Source organism: Tachysurus vachellii, chromosome 15 (assembly GCF_030014155.1).
Source record: "Tachysurus vachellii isolate PV-2020 chromosome 15, HZAU_Pvac_v1, whole genome shotgun sequence".
NCBI lineage: Eukaryota > Metazoa > Chordata > Actinopteri > Siluriformes > Bagridae > Tachysurus > Tachysurus vachellii.
This window is the reverse complement of record NC_083474.1, coordinates 18,660,988-18,675,085: the sequence shown is the minus strand read 5'-3', so window position 1 is coordinate 18,675,085 and position 14,098 is coordinate 18,660,988. Positions and strand designations below refer to the sequence as shown.

General features: G+C 37.9%; 1 protein-coding gene across 1 annotated transcript in view; it reads left to right on the top strand.

The window, feature by feature from the left end:
• The window catches only part of frem2b (FRAS1 related extracellular matrix 2b), a 113,131-nt gene that overhangs the window by 61,273 nt on the left and 37,760 nt on the right, over nt 1-14,098 (top strand). The window lies entirely within an intron of this gene.

The following is a 14,098-nucleotide window of genomic DNA, read 5'->3' as shown; positions in this document are numbered from 1 at the left end:
TGCACTGCCACACGTATTTCATTACTTTTGTGGTAATGTCTGAACTTTACCATGGACTCTGTAACTTTTTTGTGGAAATAATGCCTTGGTTATCTTGTTTCAAGCCATTCTAGTGTGGTATAGAAAGCCTGCAGGAAGACTCAGCTCGATTTGCGCCAGTTCTCATGAATATTCAAATGAGCTATGCTGCTTGGCTCCGATTGGCTAACCGCTAGGATATGAGAGCATGACTATTCATTCACCCAGCACAATAAGTAGCCTAGGCTAGAGGAAATTTGTTTACAATCACCTTGAATTGCGGCAGAACGGCTTCTTCACAAGCCCGTTGACGTTCAGCCATCCTTGCTGTGTAGGAAACTCACTGAGCTACACGAATTCTGGGGGCGCGGTCTCAAGTGGGAGAGCTCATGAATAGTAATGAGATCAGTCACTCTGATGTCAGAGTGACCAGATTTCTCCCCTTATTTCTTTTAAGTGGCTAGAACTGACCGGGGAGGTAACAATTCGTTTTCACATTCACGACACAACACAAACACATATGGACCTAACACATATCAAAAAATCCAAGTAAAAACGGTTTTGTGTGGAAGGGCACTTTTAAGCGTTCTGTGTTTAAAGTAAACAACACTGCTGTGTGCTGATCATGCAGTTTAGTTCCAGTTTAAATTCACCACTGGTGAAAAAGCCTTTGGTCATTTTGCCATTTCACACCTCGTTCTACAAACCTTGAACGTCATCGTAAATCAGGTCCGGTGTTCTGCTCAGTTAAATGAAGAAGGAATTGATGCCGTCGACTGTGAAAATGAACAATATATCGAGTGTGAAATTAATCTGGAATTATGTTTTTCAGATATATTTGGTGTTTAAAGATTCAGCCTCGATAACAAAATGGAAACAGTGCAGTCATTTGTACAGTTAGAAACATACTGAATGTAACAGGTCAAGACGTCGTCTGGTCCTCTTTGTTCCGTAAACTCGATTATATCTTCATTATTTGCCAGCCTCAATATTTCACAGCATACAGTACAGTGTGTGTTCTTGTATAACAGTAGTGCTGTTAGCAAAAGCTTTCAGGTGGATAACTCTTACTGACATTTCAAGGTGTTTCTGTTAAAGACTGTCAGCTTTAATATGAGAATATTTACATTTATATTGGTTGATTATTGAGATCTGCCTTTATAGGGGATGATGAATAATTGCACAGCTGGCTGTCCACTTTATTAGCCAGCTGTATGTTCCTTGCATTATCATGACTATCTAATCCTGTGACATTATTTTCGCATTTATTTGTGTATTGCATTGATATTTCTTTATAGCTGTTTATTTTCAGGCTAGTTTACCATGAACAGAAGTTAGTGCACATCTGAACGAACACAATTGAGTTTTCGATTTCTTTGGTATAATGTTTAAAAAAAAAAAAATAATTCAATCATATCAGTCCTAATATTTTCCCCTAAGATTTAAATCTTATTTTTTTTCCACAGTTGTATAGTTTGTTTAAAAAATGGTCTAAAATTGTTAGATCATTATGGCTTTGTATCTTGCTGCTTTATGCATGTTTTTCCCCTCTGAGCCTTTTTAGTTATTTCCCAAAAAGAAACTATAATTAAATAAAAAATAAGATGTTAACATAACCACATACCACTGATGGTGTTATGTCTATTTCTAAAATCAGGACTTCTAGTAAAAGTGAGGAATAGCAGAGGTTATATGTGCGGTATATGGCCAGTGTTAATACTTTATAGTTCCAATAAATAGTATAAGAAATAGTATAGACATTAAAGTGAAATATATTATATATTGGGTATAGATCGAGGGTACAATTAAAATTTAAAGACTTGAGTAGGCATGAACACAGTGGCGAGTCAGAGAAAATCACTGAATATAGAAATGAGATTTTATGATGGTACGAACCCATGATATATAGTGGTATCCCATCCAAGGTCTTATTAGGTATAGTGTTTAGTCCAGGGTCTGTTCCTTCCTTGTGCTCAGTGATAGGCTCTAGATCTAATGAAACCAAGACACTTAATTAAGATGAGTTAAAGAAAATAGTATGACTTCATTAATGTGCTGTGACTAAAGACTAAACTCAATGGTTTGCTTTAATTGGTGTAAAACCAGAAATCACTATCTGTTAATGAAAGTTTAAAAACAGGCAGACATGATAATCGTAGAAATATTCACAATAGTATGTGAAACTAACACAAAGAAAATATCAATCTAATCAGACTTCAATAAAGTTAACTGCATGCTTGCGTCAGAGCCGGGCAACTAAAGCTCCTCCCCGCAGATGGGTGGCAACATGTCCTCAGGACAGCAGGAGGCAGACCGATGGTTCCATTGCTGACAGAAGGAGATGGTGTGAAAGGGGTTCCTGCAATGGCAGGAGGCAGCATGATAGCAGGAGGTACACCAATGGCTTCTTCTGCAATAACAGGAGCAGGAGAGGCATCAGCATGGTCTTTGGTCAGAGTGATGAAATGTGAAAGCTATCTGGAGTTGGTGGTACCACAGGTTAAAAGTTTTGGGCTCTGGAGGCCATTGGAAAATGTGCTCACACATGGTTGAAATGCTTAAGGAGAAAACACAATCAGGCAGCAAACCAATAACAGATCAGCTTAAGTAGAAAAGGGAAAACCATGACAAATTCTTCAGTCTACAGAAGCATGTTCAGATCAGCTCTTAAACTTTATGGAGGATGTTTCGACATTTAACCGGACAATAGCCGAACTACAGAAAATATATTACATGCAACTATGGAGATATTCAGGTTTAAATGTGGAATGTTTTTGTCTAGCCAGTTCTTTCACCAAATTAGTGACCTACTGAGCATTAGCATTTATCAAAGACAAGCCTTGTGGTAAAAGAAAAAAAAGCCCCAGGAAGAATCCAGGCCTATGCTGTGATATCACTTAAAATGTAGGAGTTCATTTGTCTAATCACTCCTAGTCCTCTAAAGTATGGGACAGTGCATTAAAAAGGTTGTAATGTCTTTATACTTCACTTAAACATGGGCTTACTTGCAAATTAAAAGTGACGTTCTTTCCTGTAACCTATTTGTCATTGTTTCATTTCAAATCCAGTGTGAAATAAATCCAATAAGTGTTTCATTTCAAATCCAATGTACGGAGGCAAATCAACAAAAATTGTGTCACTGTCTAATTACCCTCAGTCTGCACCGCATTTGATTCTTTGTTTGAGTACGGCTCAGGAATATGAAGGAGAGGTTACACTGAATGTTTCATTTAAATTCATGGAATTTATTGAACGCTGCTTCAAACCTTGAAACGATTTTCTACCTAGAATTCATGAAGCGTAAAAGCAAAGAATAGAAGAGGCACACCTGAAGGTAGGGTGAATAGATGATTTTTCCAGTAGTGTAGTGACAGTTATTCCAAAACGCTGTGATGATGACGTTTGAGTAAGCAGCTTGTGTGATTCTTTTTTTTTTTTTTTTCTTCTGTTGTAGGATCTCTGTTAATGTCAAAGAGTATAGGGAACAAGTGGGCATTTAATATGAAGTGGAAAAAGTGTGGTTCATTTTATTACATGGAACCAAACTGAAGCCCAGCCATCTATTAGACATGAGATAGCAGGTAAAATGGCGGAATAAATAATTATTAAACTAGGCAGGTGTGTGCATGTGTGCGTGCTTCCTCTTAGCATTTCCTTATCGTTCATCTGCAGGCATAGTTGGGGGGTGTTCTTTATCGTATCTCTCTCATGGTGCCTCTGTTGTTCAGCAACACCTCCGGGCTTTTGGTTGTCCTCCCCTCTTCTCACATCCCTTCCCCTTCCCTACACCATAGTCCCTCTAACTTTTTTTTTAGCCTAGACAGTACATACCGGGTGCAAAAGTCATCTTACAGATAATGGAAAGGCTACGTCTTATTTTTAGTTTCCCTCAGAATAGAGAAGTTTTTACTTGGTACATTAAGTGTAGTGTAAATGCGTCATAGCTACAGTACTGTACATGTTCAATTCGCTGTACATTTTAAACAAAGTATTGTCAGAAAGTAGCTTTAAAGTTTTATCTAGAAAGCAACAGTAGCAAGAGAAACACTCCCTGAAGAAACCAGACTTGAGAGAGGCTGTTTTAGATGCCACAGACTAGGATTACGAATCATTACTACTGCCACTGTTGCTTGCTCATCTACATGTTGTGAATACGAGGCCTGGTCTAAGCAAAGGACGGTGTTTCTTCATCTCTTACAGTAGCGGTTCTTAATTACCAAGTGAGTTTACCCATAAAAAGCGAGGGTCAGACTTGGGCTTGATCTATTTTTCAGAAATCTGCTTTCAGATTATATCTTGTTGTAGAAATAAATTGAAACTGATTGTAAATAAATTGTAGCCTACAGTACTACGGACATTTAGTTATGATGCATTGTTTACTTTATTCAGGCATTCTCCATTGTTAGCTGAAGTTTGGTCACTAGTGCTGAAACGACAAGTAGAATTTAAAACATAAGCATTAATTATGCTGAAGTCTTTATTCCTCCATATTCATTATAGCACAATGAAATTCTTTTCTTCACATATCCCAGCTTGTTAGGAAGTTGACTGCAGGATACTAATGGCAAAAGAATAGTGTGCAAGTAACTCCCATTACACCGTGATTACTAATTGAAAATAATTAATCCATCCTGCCCTCTAAATGAAAATCACGACTCCCTGTTGAGAGGAGATGAACCATGGTGGAGGAGATCATTTGTTTTCACTTTGAGCCGGTCGAATCCTTATCACTCCCGTACTTGTCTGATAGATAGATAGATGCTCGTTTATCAGCATACCAGTATAAGTAACATGCTACTCCAACTCTTAGCATGCGTGTTCATCTATTGTAACTTAATCCACTTAGCGTTTGGCGTGATCGTTCATGGTAATCTCTGAGGAATTTGCAGCTGCTGTCCTGAATGGAGATTTGTCGTGTTGATGGATCAGAGCTACCGTGTAATTCTTTCTGGAAGATCTTCACACTGGTTGCATTTGTATTATAAATAAAATTCTTCATATGAGCCATTTGGTGAGAGATAGCGCAAGTGATCATCACAGCAATGATTAAGTCTCTCGTTTTAATGTAAATGTAGGAGTTTCCGATCAGATAAGACTTCATGTTGAGTTCATGTGGCTGACAAAACTAACAATTATCGACTATGATGTACAAGATGAATGAACGATAGAATCCTAAGGTGTAGCATTAGCAGCACAGTGACATCTAACTGCAGGAATCCAGAAAAGTTTTTTACACGCCAACTTTTCATGTTCATCGCTGCAGTTGACTGGAATGAAAAACATCTCCAATTCCCATACAGATACAGGGTTGGGCTGGTGCCTGGTTGTTTTGAAGCCTTCAACAGAATGCATGTGGATACTGTGGAAATTGATTTGTGGATCGTGTTGTATGTGAAAACGTTGCCTCATTGGTCGTAACAAATGTGTCTGGACCACTTGCAGACATGGAGGAAATAGAGCTGCATCCAGCTTTTTTCAACATTCTTTCACATGCATTCGATAGTTTTACTCATTCAATGTTTATTAACATTAGATGTCAGGGGAAGACTGGGAAAGTATGATGGGTGTGATGAGGGATTATGTATTGGAGGGATATTCAAGTATCAATTATGAAGGTCCAGATAAGCAATTTACATGATTGCATGATTAAACAGTTAGCTTTTAATGTTTTTTTTTGTTGTTGTTTTTTTTTTTTACCACAGGTCAAACGGACACCTGTAGAGTTTTAGATTAAGCTATTGAAATTTCTACAGGCAGAGCTAGTCTGTTATTCCACTCATGGACAAAATAGCAGAATAAACTCAAGGCCATTAAATAGGCTACTGACTAAATGTTCAAATAATGATGCTAAATAATTCTTTATAATCACATTTTTAATTTGTTCGGATACGCGTGGTATTCACAACACATTTAAGAAGAATTATTATGATGTGTTATTGGTCTTTACTGAAATGATTTTTCTTCATGGCCAACTTGGCTTTGGACAAAGTTTAATGTTGCCCTTCATCTAAAATTAGTAATGATTTACTTACCCTGGTTTAACCATTAGTGATTCATTCATGGGTATATAAATAAGACACATCGGTTTGAAGCGGCTGTGTTTTTGCTTTAAACTCATGCCGCATGTTACTTCAGTTGACTAATGTTATTATTAAGTAGAATGTACATAAATATCGTGTTATCTGTTAACCCGGGTTATCTGTTTATTAGACCAGAGAGGGTAAACAAAATGAAATATTAAGTTTGGCACCATTTTATTTTTCACCCAGTACATCTAGACTAAGGGCTACCAGTTAATTACCCCTGACATAGTGTCATTATATAGACAAATGAGAGACATCATTTTGTCATTATAATTTGTGCTAAAACACATTGAGGACTGAGCATTCTCTCTTTCCTCAGTCTCTATAACCATGGCTTACCTAGACGTGAGTGCGGGATCTTTTCAGTGCGATGAGAGTCCCTGATGGCTTTAATCTTTCAGATAAAAAGAAGAAAGGTGTTTGTGTGTTATCAGGAACAGTGCTATCCAAGCTTGAAGTTCTGTTAGTGCTGGTAAGTGACAATCGGAAGCCTCTTAAGCGTATCAGTTGGCATGCTGATCCTGTCTCACACCGATGACTTTGTCTGGAAAGAATAAACAGGGTGGTGAGCGGCAAGGCTTCGTCGCGACACCCTTTGTGTATGCTTTTATTGTTATCTTGCTCTGCAAACATGAGCCTTGGCTGGTGGCAGTGCTGAGGAGAAAAAAAGGAAAGAATAAGAAGGATAAGGGAAAAAAACACTGCCTGAAGCTGCAGTCTGACAGCAGCGTTCCTTCCGTTCCAACAACGATGAATGCACCTGAAACCTAATCGCCTGTTTTTAACACAACCAGACATAAGTCAGATTATTAGCTGGCCAACTTCCAGCAATATGAAATCAGTCCAGGTCTTGGCGACAGCTTCGGCACTACGTGCAGCATTCTTCATAAAAAATGGAAAAAAAAAAAAAAAAAAAGAGTTGGCTGGTGTCTATGGTTACTTGGTTTATTTTTACCTCTAGCTGTCAAGTTGTCAATGACCTCAGACTTCATATTTCAAACTCTTAAAAAAAAAAAAAAAAAATCAGGGTTTTTTTTTTTTTTTTTTTTTAAATCTTACTGTAATCTTTACAGTTTCATGCTTTATAATTATTCCCAATTCATTTGGCACTAATAAAGGGTCAATTTTTAAAAGGATCCAGGTGCATTATGATGTATTTATTTTTTTTTATTTTATTTGGGCTCTTTTTTGCATTTTAGACAAAATAAAGGGGTTTGCTTATTAAAACTTACTCAAAACATGTACCCATACTTATTTATTTATTAGAACGTGAATACTACAGCCAAAGCAAGAAAATGCTTGGTAGATGAAAGCTTGTGAAACGAAGCACAAAAGAACACAGAACATGAAGCTGAAGAGGCAACTGAGAGTCACAGAAACTACAAAAAATACACACTTTAAAAGACAGAAAGTTCAACTGAAGTTCAACATTTAGGGCCTTTTTACACCTGGTCACTTCATGTGTTTTCTCTGATCCGATATCTGATTTGTTAAAACTGTTCCATTTACATCAGGCCACATAAATGCGTCTCGGCAAATCGGATATCGATCCGATCTTTCTACTCCCGCCCAAAATGCTAATATATTTTACCTCATTTCCGGGGTAATTGAAACGGAACACGCTTTGGTGTATGCGGATTTCAGAACTCAATCAAAAAGAAGATAAAAAAACTTATGACGGTTATGCTACAAAAAACAGCATTTACTGTTTGCTGCATTTTTGCTGGCAGCATCAGTGCATTTTAAGACCCAACGAGACACCTGGGTGAAAGATCACCTCCGAGTGACGTACTTCCGTTTGGGAGGAGTATAGCGCTGACGTATGTGGCTTGAACAACCATGCAACCACAGTGGTTTAGTGGTTAGCACGTTCGCCTCACACCTCCAGAGTTGGGGGTTCGAGTCCCGCCTCCGCCTTGTGTGTGTGGAGTTTGTATGTTCTCCCCGTGCCTCGGGGGTTTCCTCCGGGTACTCCAGTTTCCTCCCCTGGTCCAAAGACATGCATGGTAGGTTCATTGGCATCTCTGGAAAATTGTCCGTAGTGTGTGAGAGTGAATGAGAGTGTGTGTCACTCTGTCCAGGGTGTATCCTGCCTTGATGCCCGATGACGTCTGAGCCGAGGTAGTTCGGATAAGCGGTAGAAGATGGATGGATGAATGAATGAATGAAGTACATTTCACAATTTCAGGCTTACAGGAAACCACATTGTTGTTTTTGCCAGATCCAAGTCCAGCTACAGACGTAAATGACAAAAATAAGAAACTTAAGAATATGTATGAAGAATATTTACTGTTTGTGGAAGGAGTCTCCAGTGACAGTGCTTTAACAGTCTGAGAAAAAAAATCGCAACTATAGATTTTCCATCATAGGAAAGTATTCAGAATGGAGAGCTTTCTGCTTTCTTGGTAATATGATGACTATATTTTATTCATCTCAGATGGATGGTAGGATGGATGGGTGGATGGGTGGAAGGGTGGAAGGAAGGAGTGAAGATTTGTGGATGCAAATAATAAAGCAATTTATTAATTATTATATTTTTATTATAAAAATATCTATCAACTTTGTAATGGTGTTTAGATTAGATTGGATTAGATTCAACTTTATTGTCATTACACATGTACAAAACAAGTACCTATAATTCCCTATAATGTCATGTCCAGACATAATTTATTCCTAGCTAGCTTGTTTAAACGTGTGTGTAGTCATTCATAGGTTACACAATTAGTACATAAAATAATTTCCTTTCCATTGTCACCCAAATGAGGATGAGGTTCACTTCTCAGTCTGATTCTTCTCAAGGTTTCTTCCTCATATCGTCACAGGGAGTTTTTTTTCCTCACCACCGTCACCTCAGGCTTGTTCATAAGGGATAAATGTTAGACATAAATAGTAACTTAAATATTAAACTTTAATATTAAACTCTGTTTCAATGTGTTAGAATATTGTAGGTTTATTAGACAACTCAGTTTTTTAGCTCAAATATCATGTTGTTTAACCTTTTTCTCTATATTGTTCATACACTGTATACCTAAGGTCATTTTATAAGAGGTAAATTGAGGTGCAATCTATAAATAAATAAATAAATAAATAAATAAATAAATAAATAAATAAATAGGGGGGGGGGGGCACGGTGGCTTAGTGGTTAGCACGTTCGCCTCACACCTCCAGGGTCGGGGTTCGATTCCCACCTCCACCTTGTGTGTGTGGAGTTTGCATGTTCTCCCCGTGCCTCGGGGGTTTCCTCCGAGTACTCCGGTTTCCTCCCCCGGTCCAAAGACATGCATGGTAGGTTGATTGGCATCTCTGGAAAATTGTCCGTAGTGTGTGATTGCGTGAGTGAATGAGTGTGTGTGTGCCCTGCCGATGGGTTGGCACTCCGTCCAGGGTGTATCCTGCCTTGATGCCCGATGACGCCTGAGATAGGCACAGGCTCCCCGTGACCCGAGGTAGTTCGGATAAGCGGTAGAAGATGAATGAATGAATGAATAAATAAATAATAATAAAAAAGAATTACTTGTCTTGTCTTGGCTGGCCTGAATTTGATGAGTGTAATTTAATCCAGAGTTCTACATGATGTCTGATGTACAGACGTGGAGTATTTTGGACTGCTAAGTAGGTCTGATTAATATCCAGATCTTGTAAAAGTGTTTAAAGAAATGCCGACGGTAAAGAATTTGGGCCACCTGTTACTGCCAGTGAGGTTTTCAGCAGCTGTTAGTAGTCTTGTCTACAGCCGGTCTTAACACATACACACAATAACACAGTACGCGTCCTTACTGCACGAACCGTGTACATTGTAAAATACAGCAAGGGAAATGGTGATGGAGGAGATAGAGGTTGTGCGAATGAGCGCTTTCGGAGCTGCGGATCACACGTAGCTGTCCGATCCCACTCGGCTACTTTAGAGTCAGATCAGCATGCGGTGCGTACAAGCTCAAAGACTCCGGCCCCAGGCGACCTCCCAGGCGCCGCTGTAGACATTGTATCCTTCATTCATCATTAAGCTATAAGTATGTTCTTTGCTGCATGCTCTCAGTTTCAGACTTAACAATTTCAGCTGAGGTGCCAACCTGTCTACATGTCTTAAGAATCGGTTCATCTTTAAATAGTGTAAGATGACACATTTATTACTTTTTACCTTCACTTGAACATGTTTATGGCGCGTTCGGTTCACGTAGGAAAGATCGTATTTACGAGTTGAATTCTGTAGCTGAGAGAAAATTCGTTTATTTTGGTTGTTAATGATGTGTCCGAAGAAATACAGTGAAGCTGGTGATGTGATTTGTAGCCTGTGTACGGTTTGTAATTTGAGCAAATAATATAGCTACGGTATGTCCTGAAAATTTTGCATTAACCATAAGGGGGGATAATGGCTAGTCAACTACTTTCACTTGAATTAATTAACTAATTAGTTACGAGTTATTAGTAAAAAAATAGATGTTTAACCCTTAATATACAGCTACTAAAAAAACAACAGATTGGAGAAACTTAGATTTTTTTTTTTAACTCAGTGTGGTTTTGAATTGTGTCTATTGTTACAATCAGCCCACACATGTACAGTGACTAACATTCAACACAACCGAAAGCCCACCCACAGCCGCTGTCTTATCTTATCGTTATTTCATACGCAACACGAGGCAGCATAATGTTTCGTATATTCGAAATAAATTCTGCGCTTGGTAGAAGGAACATGTTGTCTCATGCTGTCTTTAATTACGGTCTGATGCTGACTCCGTTCTCTGCATCCTGAAAGATCAGCTGTGAAACATGAAAATGCTTGTATATCATGATCAGGCATGCTAAGCGGATCATTAAACGTGTGTGGATAATACAGAAGGAGTAGTGGAGCGGCAGATTACACATCCGGAGAGACAGGAACGAGCAAGGAGAAGGTTTCAGCCTGTTATTAGTGCTTTATTCTCCAAGCTGAACCTGGAGCAACGGAAGCAGATGTGCAAAGGTGGATCTTTTCACCTTTTCTAACCTCACCCTTAAAAACCAGCTGCCTTTTTTTTTTTTGTTCCTTCTGCATCCTGAGGTGCAGCCAAATTAGTGTAGTACATCATAGGATTGATATTGTTACTAGCCCCGTGAGAGTGATTAGAGTGTGAGCTTCATATAGGAAGGCTGCTGAACCCATCATTAAGAGCATCGATTCCTGTTACGACAGGGCATCAATTTATTTGAGACCTATTTATGTGATCTTAAGTCTGTGGAGGAAAAAAAAACAACGATATATATTTTGGGTTATTCCGATAGGTCACATTTTAGTAGGTACAAGATGGTGTAATCTTCTTTACACACATGAATACACAGACAGTAGATACTGCAACTCTTCATCGCTTACTGAAGATGATTGAATTTTTTTTTTTTTTTTTTTTTTTTTTAAAAAGTCACTAAATCATGAATAAAATATGACCAGTTGTCCGTAATAAATATTCCTCCTCTCCATATTAATCCCATCTGACTTGAGAAATGGGAATCGTTTCTTGAAGCCAACCTCGGCAGTGCTTATTAAAAGAGGCCGGTTCGGAGTTTCAGTAATGTTGATACCGTCTTTATCAACTCGGCCTTATCGTTTCCCATCTTAAGGGCTGTTCCGGTGATTTATCAGCTCAAATGAAGTATGTTGAATGATTCATTTGGGACAAAAGCAGTTTTTGAGTCAGCATGATGGTGCACTTTATGGCCTGTATTCATGAAAATTCGTAGTGTAAAGAGTTTCTCGTAGTGACAAAATTCTAAGAAAAGTCTCAGTAAAGATATTCAAAAAGCATCTTAACCCTGAAAAGAGCTCATAAGGTGAAAAAGTGTTAGAAGTAGTGAGGAGGACTTTTAAGAGGCTTAAGAGTTTCTTTATCAGAGGAGAAAATGGCTGAAAGGTGAAGAGGGAGAAGAAATGTGTTGTATATAATATTTAATAATGATATTGAGGTAATAAGATGATACAGATTAGATCGTGTGGGGATTATTTTTGTGACCAATCATATTAGAGGTAACATCTCAGACACAGAGCTGAAATGCCATAAACAGAAGAATTGATATAATTTGTCTCGATGACATTTCTGCTCTGTGTCGGAGATGTTTACATTTACATTACATTTATTACATTTATAACATCTGTAATATGATCGGTCACGAACGTAATCCCTACACGTTATAAACTCAAATATATTAACATAGAGACAAAGTGAAGGCTTATAATAGACCAGATTTTAAAAGCTCTCCTAGTTTTCTATCAGACAACCAATCACAGTCTTCAAAACCATGTGTCACCTAGTAACAGGGTTAAGCCCCGCCTCTTCTTTAAGATAAAAGTTGTATTTTCTTTGCTCAGAGTTGCTCTGAGATCACTGAGTTCTCCTGAATCACTCTTAAGATTCCTAGTTAGACATTTTAAAGCTAGATTAGGAGCTCTCTGAGATCATTCTTACAATCTTTATGATTACGGGCACGAGCCCTAGCAGTGAAAAAGAATTTTGCTAATAAAATAGCTGAATATGTTTAGTTGTAATATGTTGTTTTGCTGTACATGAACCATGGAAATTGTCAAGTAAATGATGTTAAGCTACATTGCTTTTGCTTCTATATATAGGTAAAAGAAAATTGTAAAAAAAAAAAAAAAAAAGAAAATTACTTTCTGTAATGCACTTGTTCTTGCTTAACTGATTCCTGGAAATTCTCATTATCTATCTCTTTCTCTCTCTCTTTCTTTATTGATTTACAGATTTGGCATTTTTACCATGATCTTCGAAGTATCAACAAATAGAAAGGAAGCAACGGTTGTTTATTTAACTGATGTGTATTCATCTTTTATTGATTTTTTTTTTTTCCCCACTAAAATTTCATGTACGACTCCGTGGTTCTCGAACCCGTCCTCGCAGCACAGCCAGGTGACTTTTAATTTAGTTCGACTCCTGGAAACCACAATCCATCCTTCTAAGTCCATAAATATTTTAAGCAGAAATATGATGGGAAAATTTTTATGAAAAATAGGTTCTAGAGGTGGAAAATGCATGAGATTATAAAGAGCAAGAGGTCCATATTGAACAAGTCACAAAAACAACACATCTAAGGTGTTGTTGAAGTTTAGCCGTCGATCTCAACCCATGAGCACCATTTTAAACCTTGACGGAGGAAGCAGCTTGTTCACTGAACCGATCACTTATCACTCTTAAAGCTTATTCCGGGAATCCAAAGGTCCATAAAGCTAGTGATAGGGTCATGAAAAATAAATTTAGTTAGTTATTCAGTAATTCATTCTTTCTTTCTTTTATTTTAGCTAGCTGAAATTGTATATTGTAATGTAGAGAAAACTTTGGATGCGTCTTGCGGATGAAAAAAAATTCTGATTGTAGCTTTAACTTTACTAATTTGTTAACTTTTTTTTTTACATCAAGATCATAGAAAGTCCAGAACAGCACCGTGCTTCCTCAAAGAGATAATGAAAGTGTAATGACATAAATCCTACCATCATGCATGAAATTGCAGCACTGATCATTAACTGAACCTCTCACCTTCTCCTTATACTTTTTTTCCTGCCTTTTTTGTGATGCAAGCCCTGCCTGAACCTGCTCAGACGTGATTTAGATCCATCGTAGCCGAACAGTTCGCTATTACAAACTGACCTTCAGTAAGAAATAATTTGTGTAATTTAGATGCTGCTTATTCATTTTCTTCTCATAGAAATAGGTCATAAAATTAACCAAACCTTGCTTTTCTGCTGTTATTTTTCTTTTTTTCTTTGTTTTTTTTTTAAGAGTTCGGGAGAATAAATCCCTACAATCATGCGATGGCAAAGCTGTAGAAAGTTCATTCCATTAGCGAGTGAGAATGTGTGAACATCACCCTGTGCTCCTCAGGGATTTGCTGCCAAGTGCAACCCCTACACACACACACACACACACACTCTCACACACACACGCACACACTCCCTCATCTCCTACACATCTCTCAGATGAATAAAGGCATCTCCTTTGCCTGATTCTTTTACTTTC